Source organism: Cololabis saira, chromosome 8, assembly GCF_033807715.1.
Source record: "Cololabis saira isolate AMF1-May2022 chromosome 8, fColSai1.1, whole genome shotgun sequence".
Lineage (NCBI taxonomy): Eukaryota > Metazoa > Chordata > Actinopteri > Beloniformes > Belonidae > Cololabis > Cololabis saira.
In genome coordinates, this window is record NC_084594.1 from 16614263 (window position 1) to 16625818 (window position 11556).

The window sequence follows — 11556 nt, forward strand, 5'->3', positions numbered from 1 at the left end:
AACTTGCGGAAAACAGGAAGGAGCCCTGACCTGAGCGCTTCACGCCACCGAGACTTGAGTGTGCAGAAGTGATTGTGGGACTGTGGTTGCTGTTGTAGGAGCGCATTCCCCAATGTGGTTTCACTTAGATTTGGGGAGGGAATCTCACAGTTGTAGCTCACACCCAGTGTCCTTTCTATAGGGCACAATACACTAAGGGGAGGAGCACAGAGAAAAAAAGAAAAAGAAAAAAAGATCCTCCTCCTACTACACGTTGTGTTTTCTTCCTGTGGTAACTATTACCTGACAGACATTACAGCCAGTCCCTCTAATGTTTAATCTCTCAAGCGCCTCCAAAACACACACATTCAGGTTTCTATTGTTTCCGCATCATTAAATCCAGAAAGAGTTGACTGGTTGAAAGGTTATTGAAATGTGGCAGAAAAATAAAACAAAGAAGGAAAAAAGCGAAGAAAAATGTGTCACTAGAAGACATCACCGCTTATAATGCAATTATTAGACTCTGCTAATAAAAAAAAAGTTAAGGTAAGAAAACAAACAGCTATTTTACATCATTCTTTCCAGCTGTTTGCACATGCAGAAATGTGACGCAAACTAATTTTTTACATTTGAATAATTCAATTTAACCTGAGTGGTATCACAAGCAGGACACTGAACAATGATAAATAACATTCGATGACTCCATCTAGCAACGTGATGTAACGCTGGATTAACTCCGGAAACTTGCTGGTATGTTTGCCTCCGTATCAAATGCGTGACAGTTAACATCTCTTCATGACTTAAGACATCTGCGTGTTATTGGTTGTGTGAAAGAGGCTCATCAATTGATGAGAACTTCTCCAGTTTAGAGCCCTGACCACAAATAGGTCAGAAATAGAGACACACTTTAACTTCCATGAAAAAAAATGACTGCTGCTTCTGTGATCGAGAGAAATTTTCGTTATAAGGCTTCTTTCAGAATTAAAACAACCCCAGGCCTATCATTAGATGGTAAAGAGATTAAATGGCTATTTAAAGACTCAAAAATGTCATTACACAAATGTTAACTTTGTAAGTGTATAGAAAATGTATATTGAAGCGTCTGAGATCTTTAAAAAGTGTTCTATAAATAAAATTGATTATTAGGGCCTTCGCACTTACAGTGCGAAGGCCCTATTGTATCTGTTTTTTAATTCTTTCTTTCTTTCTTTCTTTCTTTCTTTCTTTCTTTCTTTCTTTCTTTCTTTCTTTCTTTCTTTCTTTCTTTCTTTCTTGCCCCAAAAGTCACCAAATTTTGCACGCAAGCCAGGCCTGGCAAAAAATTTGATATTTAATGGTTTGCATTAATGGGCGTGGCAAAATGGCTCAACAGTGCCCACTAGAAAACTTTGTGCCTCAAGCCCCACAATACGGTTTGACGTACATGCACGAAAATCGGTACACACCTGTATGATGTCGCAACTTAAAGAAAAGTCTCTTGGCGCCATGGCGGAAACCGAACAGGAAGTCGGCCATTTTGAACATTTTAAATTTAATCGCGTAACTTTGGTGCAATTTATGCCATTCCTTCTGCAGTTAATACGGCCCGAACCGTAACATGCACCCAGGTATGTTATACATCAAAATGTGCGTCTCCATCCTGCGACGATGCGCATTACTTTTCTTAGTCAAAAGCGTTACCGTGGCGACGAAAAGGAAACTTTTCTCTGCCATAACTTTTGAATGGTTTGACATAAAGACTTGTGGGTGGTGTCATCTGACTTGGTTTTGAGTACTTGACCTTCATTGGCATGAGTTAGCCCCACCCCTTCTTCTGATTGGTCGATATGTGATACTTCCGATTTTCTGCAATAACTTTTGAATGGTTTGACATAAAGACTCATGGGTGGTGTCATCGGACATGGCTTTGGGTCCTTGACCATAATTGGTGCAAATCAGCCCCGCCCCTTCTTCTGATTGGTCGATATTTCATAGTTCCTATTTGCTGCCATAACTTTTGAATGGTTTGACATAAAAAAGTCGTGGGTGGTGTCATTTCTGATATGCTTATGGGGGGAGGTGGCCATGAGTGCGAGGGCCCGTTCATGGCTGCTTGCAGCTTTAATTATTATTATTATTACATACAGGCAGTATATACAGGCAGTGAAATCTGACATCTCTTTTCAAGTTGCCACCGCCTTGTTACAAGTTTGTATGAGTCGACGAGTCAACTGCTGAAAGTTGCACAAACTGGAAGCAAAGTTTATACTTTTATTTCTGTGTGAAAGTTGGACATTTTAACATGGGAGTCAATGGACGGTGACTCACTTATGGAGTCAGCCTCGAGTGGTCAGTCGAGGAACTGCAACAGATTTTAGTTCCGCATGAGCCTCAACCCGGAGATCAGACGGCTGCTGCTTGGTACCCATATTTAGCAGGTTTTCAGACCTGATTCGCAACTTTATTTCAATGAAGCTAACAGCGACAAATCTAGCCACTTTTTCAGGTGTTATTGACGACTGTTGTAGACTCACTTTTCTGAGCGAGCAGACCGCCTACTAAAACAGTCCGAATGTTTACATGCATTAACAGATCATTGAATTGTTGCCTTAATCCGACCAATATTGAAGTTTTGAAAGCCATGTAGGCTATACACTTTAGTTGGGCTGTAGTCGAACCGAACCGAACTGAAAGTCTTGAGATCAAGCTTTTAGTGCCAGATAATGCGTCCTAATCCGAGTTATTTCGGCATATATACGCTAAACCGAGCTACTGATTGCCCCGGGACTCCCCCCATCCTGAAGTAACGACACCAAGAAAGCCAGAATATCAACAAATTAGGAGAAGAAGAAGACAAACAACAAAGAAGGAACTGGAAGAAAGCCTAAGCAAAAGTGCGTGTGGCGCCACCTAGCATCGCAGAGTCGAATACACCTCACTCAATAGTCGATTGTCTTCTCGGATGTATACTCAGATTTCTCTGAAACTCCAGTTTAATCCTTAGCTAGATTGTTGACAATAGCTTGTTTTAGATGTGAATGTAACCCCACTGAGTCCTTTGGTTCATCTTCAGGGACCCTGTCAACATCATGAAAAGCTTAAAATAGCAATCCTATTTTTATTTCCTGAACAATTTCCACAACACAAGTTCCCATTTTTCAGCAAACACTTTCTGTCTCAAAAGTGCATCAATTCCTAATATTTTGGTCTTCGTCAAAAGTTTACATTCCTTACCATCTAATAACAGATCTGTTGCTTTAACTTCAAACTGCTGCTACTTTCACATTAGACCTAACATATTTTAGTGATTAGTATGACTGCCAGCCATTATGCATGTACATAATCCTTTGTATTATGTACTGCAAAAGACAATACACAATTCATTTTTAATCTAATGACCGTTTCCTCGGTTAAGAAGGAGCTTCCTCCCACTTGACAGATCTTTTAATAACAGGCGCCGCCACTCAACAAAAACCTTTGTTAAACTTTTTTTTAAAGTGACGTTGGTTAGATCTTAGAAAATGTTTATACTTGTTTAGACTTAAAAAAAAAACATGATTTTCAACCATCAATGAAATCCCATGTGGGACCCTACAAAGGTTTGGTGTTCTAATATCTGACGGTAAAATCTCAGTGCTGCCAAAAAACTGCTGACTAACTTCCAGTCATCATCACAGTGACGCAACTCATTACTGACTAGTTTATAAACACGGGGCGATAAACTCCAGAGGTTCCTCTGGTGTTTTTATCTGGTTTTAAACATATTGTTCATCAGATGAGCAGCACGCTCTAACTGACTTCTCCACATTAATCCCTCCAGCACAAGACAAGCACATTCAGTTTTTTTTTCCCACAAAAAGTCATCCGCTCCCGGGTCCTTGCTCTATTTAATTTCCAACTTGTTTCAGCTAAACATGTGCAGAGGAAAAATGATGTTCCCACCACAAACATCCCAGAGAATTCCAGGCAAACAAGGAGCATCGGTTCCAGTAAAAATCTAGTCCTCTGTCAAGGGGGGGGGAAAAAAAAGAAAAAAGAAAGAAATGTTAAAAACCAGCTCCTGTTGTATGAAGAGAAGGGAACTGCTGTTTGCCTAATCTCGACTCTTAATCAACCACAAACATGCAAATCCTTCCTGCGGTGGTGTGTTTATTAGCTCTTTTAATAGACCTGCAGCTGGCGGGGCCGAGCCAAACAATCAGCTCATGAAAGGAACGACGGACAGCTTAATGGTGATGAGAGATGCAGGTAGATAAAGAGGTGGGAGGAAGGGGCAGAGAAAGAGGACACCAATGGCTTTGGGACACTTCCAATGATATAAATGGTTTTGCAGTATAGCAGACATGGGGAAGGTCTTATGAAGGCACTTGTTTTTTCCCTCTTGCTAACACATATCTAATTTGTTTAATAATTTTTTTTCATTGGAATTTCTTAAAAGATTGCAGCTGCTCCAATAAACGAAACAAAGAACTGACGGTTATCAAGCTGCTCAAAGTAGTTTTCCTGTAAAAGAAAACAAGAAGAAGAAGTGGTATGGCCAGAACATATCTGTGATTTATTCATGTGGCCTGCCATGGATCAGGGTGCATATAAACATGCACCGCTAGCACGGACGGACCATTTTTGTCGCCAACACATTCCTGAGCACACATTCACAGTTTCTGCAAGATTTCCTGGCATTGAGGTCTTTGTGTAAGCGCATGCCACACGGACTGACCCACCAACGCTGACTCACCGCTCATAGTGAGAACACTGTTCCCGTTCAAATTTGATGACTGATTTCCAATATTTCTAGGGAAATATGCCCACGAATTTGTCACTCCGTGTTTCACACCACAGTTTCCACCCAAGTTGGCCGTTTCTGGATAATCCCATACCAGAATATTAGACATACATGTGTAGATGTGTTTGAACGTGTAATCTACTGAGGGGTTCCTGTTGATGGTCTAACCTAAAAGGAAGTCACGCTAAGTGGCAAGTGGGAGTCATTTGGCGAGGCAAAGGGATGCTGGTCGCACATAAATAGTCCGTGGTCAAGGTCGGTTTGTTGGCAAATACTTTGCGTGGTCCCGCGATGTCATCCCAAAGAAAAGCTGGTAGTAACGCAAGGTTAACACGAGGCCACAGCCTTTGACCGAGGCTATAAACCTCAAACATGCGTCAGTAATTCGTCACTGATCCTGCAAACCGGACGATTATTTGTGGCACGAGGGCATTCCTCCAAGAATAACTGGAGTGTGTTAAGTGTGAGGGACGGGGGTGTTGTGTGTACTGTAGCGGGTAACTTCAATAGTTTACTTCTGCAGCGATAAATCAGGGAAAAAGAACAAGGAGTTGGAGCCTAACACATAAGTGTGAGAGCATAGAGAGAAGTGTGTTTGACATAAACTGGCAGTATATGCATCAACCACCATGGTAAGCCAGTGGGATGCACGGTCTAGTTGTGGCTCCAAACCATATGTATAATTAATGGCTTGCAGGATCAGATGGAAATCTGAGCCTCTAAATCTATGACAAGTGACAGGATTTCCGTGAAAGAAGAGACGACTGTTGTAATCGGCCTTGTGATACGAGTCAAACCCTCCCCGTAACCTCTGTCAGAGACAGGAACTACAAACCACAACTTCATGAAAAACAAACTCAGCTACGTCTTTTCACAACAAACACTTTCAATTAAGCCTTGCTTATGAAGCCCTAAGCAGAAAAATAATGCAGGAAATCATCCATTTAGCCAATGTAAATACGTTTACACTTCCGACTACATCATCGTGCCACCTGAAGGTAATCTGGCTGTAATCACTACGAGTGTATTGAAAAAGGTTTTCTGCCAAAGCTTCAAGTGTAATCTGTTGCCTTGTGCTTCCCTCCTTGACTTGCATGCAAGGTCTCGACCCTGCACCGCGTACAGTATTTGCATGCGTGTGCACCTTTGTCTGTGTGTTCACATGCAAAACGGAGCAAGCTAATTTGGGCAGTGAGTCAACCTGCAAACATCCATAAATGCATCCACCTCGGCTCTAATACTTCATCTTTTGTTCATCTGCCTGTGTTTTCTGCCTGGCGGCCGAAGATAAGACAAAGCTGTCTCAGTCAAGACAGCACTGGAATTTATTTTTTTTTGTCACTGGGGCAGAGACATTTCCTTCGGAGAAAACACCCTGATAATAAAGCATTAAAACAAAAAAAAACAGCTACTTTCCCAGGCAATCGGCTTTAGGCTGCTCTGGAGTAAGAAGTAAGCTAAGGGACTTTACCGGAATCATAACACTCAGGATTTATTTCTAGTGTTTCATTAGCTGCATTGGAAAAAAAGACAAAAAAAATAAAAAATAATGGTAAAAAATTATAAAAAAAACAGAGGCTGCATTTTTTCTCACATGGTTTATCATATGTTGGCTGCAGCTCTGAAATTCCTCAGATTCCTGCCTATATCATTATCCTGTGCACGTTTCAGGTGCTCTGACGTAGGGACGCAGATCAAATATCACCCAGCTGGGTGATATCCCCCGCGAGCAGCCAAAGTGTTCAACCACCCCGAGTCTGCAAACACACCACGGAGAAGCATGACGTGAGATTAATGAGCATGCACGCGCATTTGAATTATAAGGTACGTGTCCCCTTGAATGCAATTAAACAGCTCCTGGCGCGAGTTTTGTCAACATAAGGCCAGGATTAAAGAAGTGGCACATGGAAGCTTGCACGGGCACAAACGGATAATGGGAGATTACCCGTTCTAGTTGTTATTGTGGTGAGCCACAGCACACTCCCCATCTAGGTAATGACTAACTAAAGAGCACATAAAGCTTCCAAGCACATTCACATCTGTGTAATGTTTTTAAACCAGTAAATCTCACAAGCCTCATACGATTCAGATCATGATCTGATGTCTTACGTGCACGGATGCTTTCAAGCCATATTTCAATCCTTGCATGCATTTCACCTTGAGTTATGACATCTATACATTACAAAAATTGCAGCAAATAAGGCAACACAACGCATGACAAGACATCCTTTTTTTTAATTAAAATTATGCAATCTATACTATACTATATTATCTACTTTGGTAAGAGTAAATGTTTTATTTGCTCTCTTCTTTAGTCTTCTTGCACAACCTTTTGTTAATGATGTCTTTAACAGACATTAGTTCCCACGCATATTTTTTAGAGGCAAACAAGCCATCAATTTAAGGGTCCTATCTCAGACCAATGACAGACTTTCTATTACAGGTTTATTGTTTACTTTCAGAGATTTATGATTGTCCATCTGTTATGTACGTTCTAAACTCTCTTCTCAATCCAGTCTCCCGTTTTGATTTTCTCAGTGAACATTATATCTGCAGAAAGCAAACAATTCCGTTCAATAATACTTCAGTAATCCCCAGGGTAAATTCTGTGTATAATTGTGTAGTATACAGACTAATATAGGCTCAGGCGAGGTCATGAATGCAGCTGATGGATTGGGAAATGAGGCTTTGCAGAAATGGATCATTGAAAATGTATTGAGCCAACAAGTGGTCGATGTGTATGCAACATGATTCACTGACAATGCCCCTGAGTATATGTACGCACAAGGCTGAAACCTAACAGTTGTGAGGTAATAAAATACAATCTTCATGAAAAGTATTATTTAAACTTAACACGGAGCAGCAAAAGTTCAAATCCCCACTGGACTCCTACATCACTTCCATAAGAGATAAAAAAACAAAACACCACAGCAACGATAAGGCCACTGAACTTAATGCAATGTCCCACGCAAGTCTACTTTGCGTTAAAGGAACAGACTTTTATTAGTTTCCTCAGACATTTATTTAAAATAACATTTTCATTCCACTGTATAGCCAACTGAACACAGTAACTGAATACATATAATGTCTAAAGCATAGTATTTAAAATGTTAAAAATGTACTTAAACAGATTCATGCATCGGGAATAACAAAGCGCAGTGGCCATGGTCTTACCCTGCTGTCACTGCCGTGACTCCAGCTCTCTGACAGCGGGACAGTCAGCAGCCTCAACTAAAACAACCAAAGAGACGCGGTGCGCTTCTCCGTCAAGATAGGTGTCTTCCCCTCAAAGCGCTCTTCGCTTACGCCGATAACCCGGAAATAGGCATTTAGGCATATTGACATCAGTTAAAAAAAACTAAATCCCCAGAAAAAGGGACAACATAGAGGTTTACAGTATTGTTATAGCGCACATTTTTATTAAAAACAAAACAACATCAATAGCACTGCTTTGATATAAGTTGTTTGATTAATAAACCCCACTTGAGTGGATGTAAATACCCATCTGTAAATATCCGTCTGTTATTTTTTATATACCAGTATTCTTATTATTTATTTTTCTTCTTATTATAATTATTGTATATACCAGTTTACTGTTTATAGTGTATCATACTGATATTATTACTGTTATTAGTATTTCTATTAATGCCTCTTGTTTTTGCACTATCCCCTTTGCTGCTGTAAACTGCAAAGTTCCCCCTCCGTGGGACTATTAAAGGATTATCTTATCTTATCTTATCTTGCAAACCTAATATTAGCTCACCCTAAAAGTGGTTAAATTTATGTCAAGCCAATTAAATTAACAAAATAAAAAGTACCTGTATTTTGAAGTGTAAAATTGGAGTGTATTTCAAAGAAGTGTAAAGCAATGACAAATGCATGCTCTGTGCTGTTTTGGTTTGTGTGTGTGTCAAGATACCTTCACGTGGCTGCCAACCGATAACGTTGCAAATATAAATTGTCTTCATTGCCCATTATTTCTATGGAGAAAATCAGAATCTGCAGTGTGGTGAGTCAAAGCTCTTCAATGGCATTTCAAGTTCCAATCTGCTCATTAAAATGTATTTATTTATTTGTCATGTTCATTTGATGTCTCGTGTTCATTTTTTTTTCACAGACTCATTTCCTTTAATATTATTTGCTCTTTTGTATTGCACCAATAACCGGAGCAAATTCCTTGTGTGTGTTAAACTACTTGGCAATAAAGTTCTTCTGATTCTGATTCTGATTATTGTTGTCAGGCCGCCCAGTTATGCTCAGAGGGGGCGCAGGATTAGTTGGGGTTAAAAACGATCGAAATGCACTGACAGACTTAAAACAAACAAACAAACAAACAAACAAACAAACAAACAAACAAACAAACAAAAAACTATCCTGCTGGAGTCACAAATGGGTTAACTCTATAGTGGCCTCAGAAAAGGCTGCACATGTTCATTCAGTTAAACAATAATTGAAAAACGGCATGGGGGACTTTAAATAAATAAATGAGACACAAACTAAAGATGTGAAGCCATTGAACATAACTCATCTAAACCTGTTAAACCAAACAAATCCTGTTCCACAGCGACATCCAAAGGAGCATAGAGGAAACAGCAGGGAGTTTATGCCTCTATTAAATAAATACACAAAATAATGAACTCTTAAAAAAAAAAAGTGATCATAACAAAAGAACCACTACTTACTCTATCTTTAGCCTTAATTCTAGCTTAAGTCTAACTTTTTTTTATTCTGCCACTGCACTGTAAGTCATAATTTTTTTCTCCTCTTCATTTTTCAGATTTTTATTATGTGACGCATCTTGAATCTTGTTGCTGAAATGTGCTTTAAAATAAAACTTGCCTTCCTGACTACAAGCCTACTACTTACAAATAAGGTTTTTGAGTAAATACCGAGAGCTTGTATCTGAGTGAAAGCTGCCAGATGAGTTTGCAGTGCTATACAATTAAGTTCAATTCAATTTTATATATATATATAGCGTCTATAACAACACAAGTTGTCTCTAGGCGCTTTCCAGAGACCCAGAACATGACCCCCGAGAAATAATTACATAAACAACGGCAGGTAAAAACGCCGCTAGTGGGAGAAAAACCTTAAGCCAAACAGATCTCCCCTTTAGGAGGGAAGAAACCTGGACCAGGACCTGGATCATAAGGGGAGACCCTTCTGCCGAAGGCCAGTCGTGCAGAGCAAGAAAAGACAGACAGCGATTCAATTCAATTCAATTCAATTCAATTATATAGCGTCTAATACAACAGATGTTGTCTCTAGAGTCTAGACGCTTTCCAGAGATCCAGAACATGAACATAAACATAAACATAAACATAAACCCCAGAGCAATTATTACATAAACAATGGCAGGTAAAAACTCCCATAGTGGGAGAAAAGCCTTAAGCCAAACAGTGGCAAGGAAAAACTCCCCTTTAGGAGGGAAGAAACCTTGAGCAGGACCAGGCTCATAAGGGGGGACCCTCCTGCCGAAGGCCAGACTGGGGGAGTCAGGGACGTCAGCAGCACACAGCAGGCAGGTGGAAGCAGCAGCAGGATGACCAGAGGGGGGGGGGGGGGGGGGGGTGCAGGCAGGCGGAAGCAGCAACAGCAGACATCCACGTAGGCAGGTGGAAGCAGCAACGGGATGACCGGGGATGGGGGGACGGGGCCGGGAACACAGGCCAGAACGCAGCTCCCGAGGCTCCGGCCTGCAAACATGCACAAAAGAGAAAAAAGAAAGGGGGCCGGCACAAGAAACTACAGGAACGATGGACAAAAATGATAGCTATGAGATATTTATAATAAATAAAAATGGTAATGGAGAAGAGAGGCAGGGAAAAAGAGAGGAGAAGAAGGGTGAGAGGCACCGCCCAGTGGATCATGTCGGTGCCCCCCTGCAGCATAAGCCTATAGCAGCATATCTACCACAAGGCTATATTTGAGACTAACTATTATAGTTTTGTTCTATAGCTGCAACTATGACTACTGACTGTAACACACTAGAGTTTACACTACCTAGAGATAATGAAGAACAGAGAAAGGAGAGACACATATATTGTCAAAGGTACAAAAGACAAGATATATTAGCATTAGTTATCCATTAGTAGGAGAGTTCTATGTAAATATGACTGATACATAGTTGGTTGGTGGACTACAAGGATGACTATATGAACCGATGTAGACAGCAGACACTGAGGTGGTCAGAGGACGGGACTGCAGGTCAGGATGTCAGTAGATATCCAACTGAGACATCTACAGTATACAGACAGACGGAGGTAGCTGTGACAATCAGAGGGGGGGACTGCAGGGCAGCATGCAGCTCCTGAGGCTCTGGCCCGTAAACATGCACAAAAGAGAAAAAGAGGGGGAAGACCAGCACAACAAACTACAAGAACAATGAAGAACAGTTATGGTGATGAGATACTTCTTAATGCCTGAGGGGTTGATCTGAAAAAAGGAAAGAGAAGAGGAGAGAAGGAGGGGTGAGTGGATCATGTTGGCGTCTCCACTGCAGCGTAGCTCTATGGCAGCATATCTACAACGGAGCTATGTTTGAGATGAACTATTTTAGTCTTGTCCTATAGCTGCAGCTATGACTACTGGCCCCAACACACTAGAGTTTACACTAACTACAGGTTTACTAACACTAAATAGAGGTTTACTAACACTAACTAGAGGTTTACTAACACTAACTACAGGTTTACTAACACTAACTAGAGGTTTACAAACACTAACTAGAGGTTTACAAACACTAACTATAGGCTTTACTAAACCGAAACGTTTTAAGTTTGGTTTTAAAGGTGGAGGTGGTGTCAGCCTGGTTAACC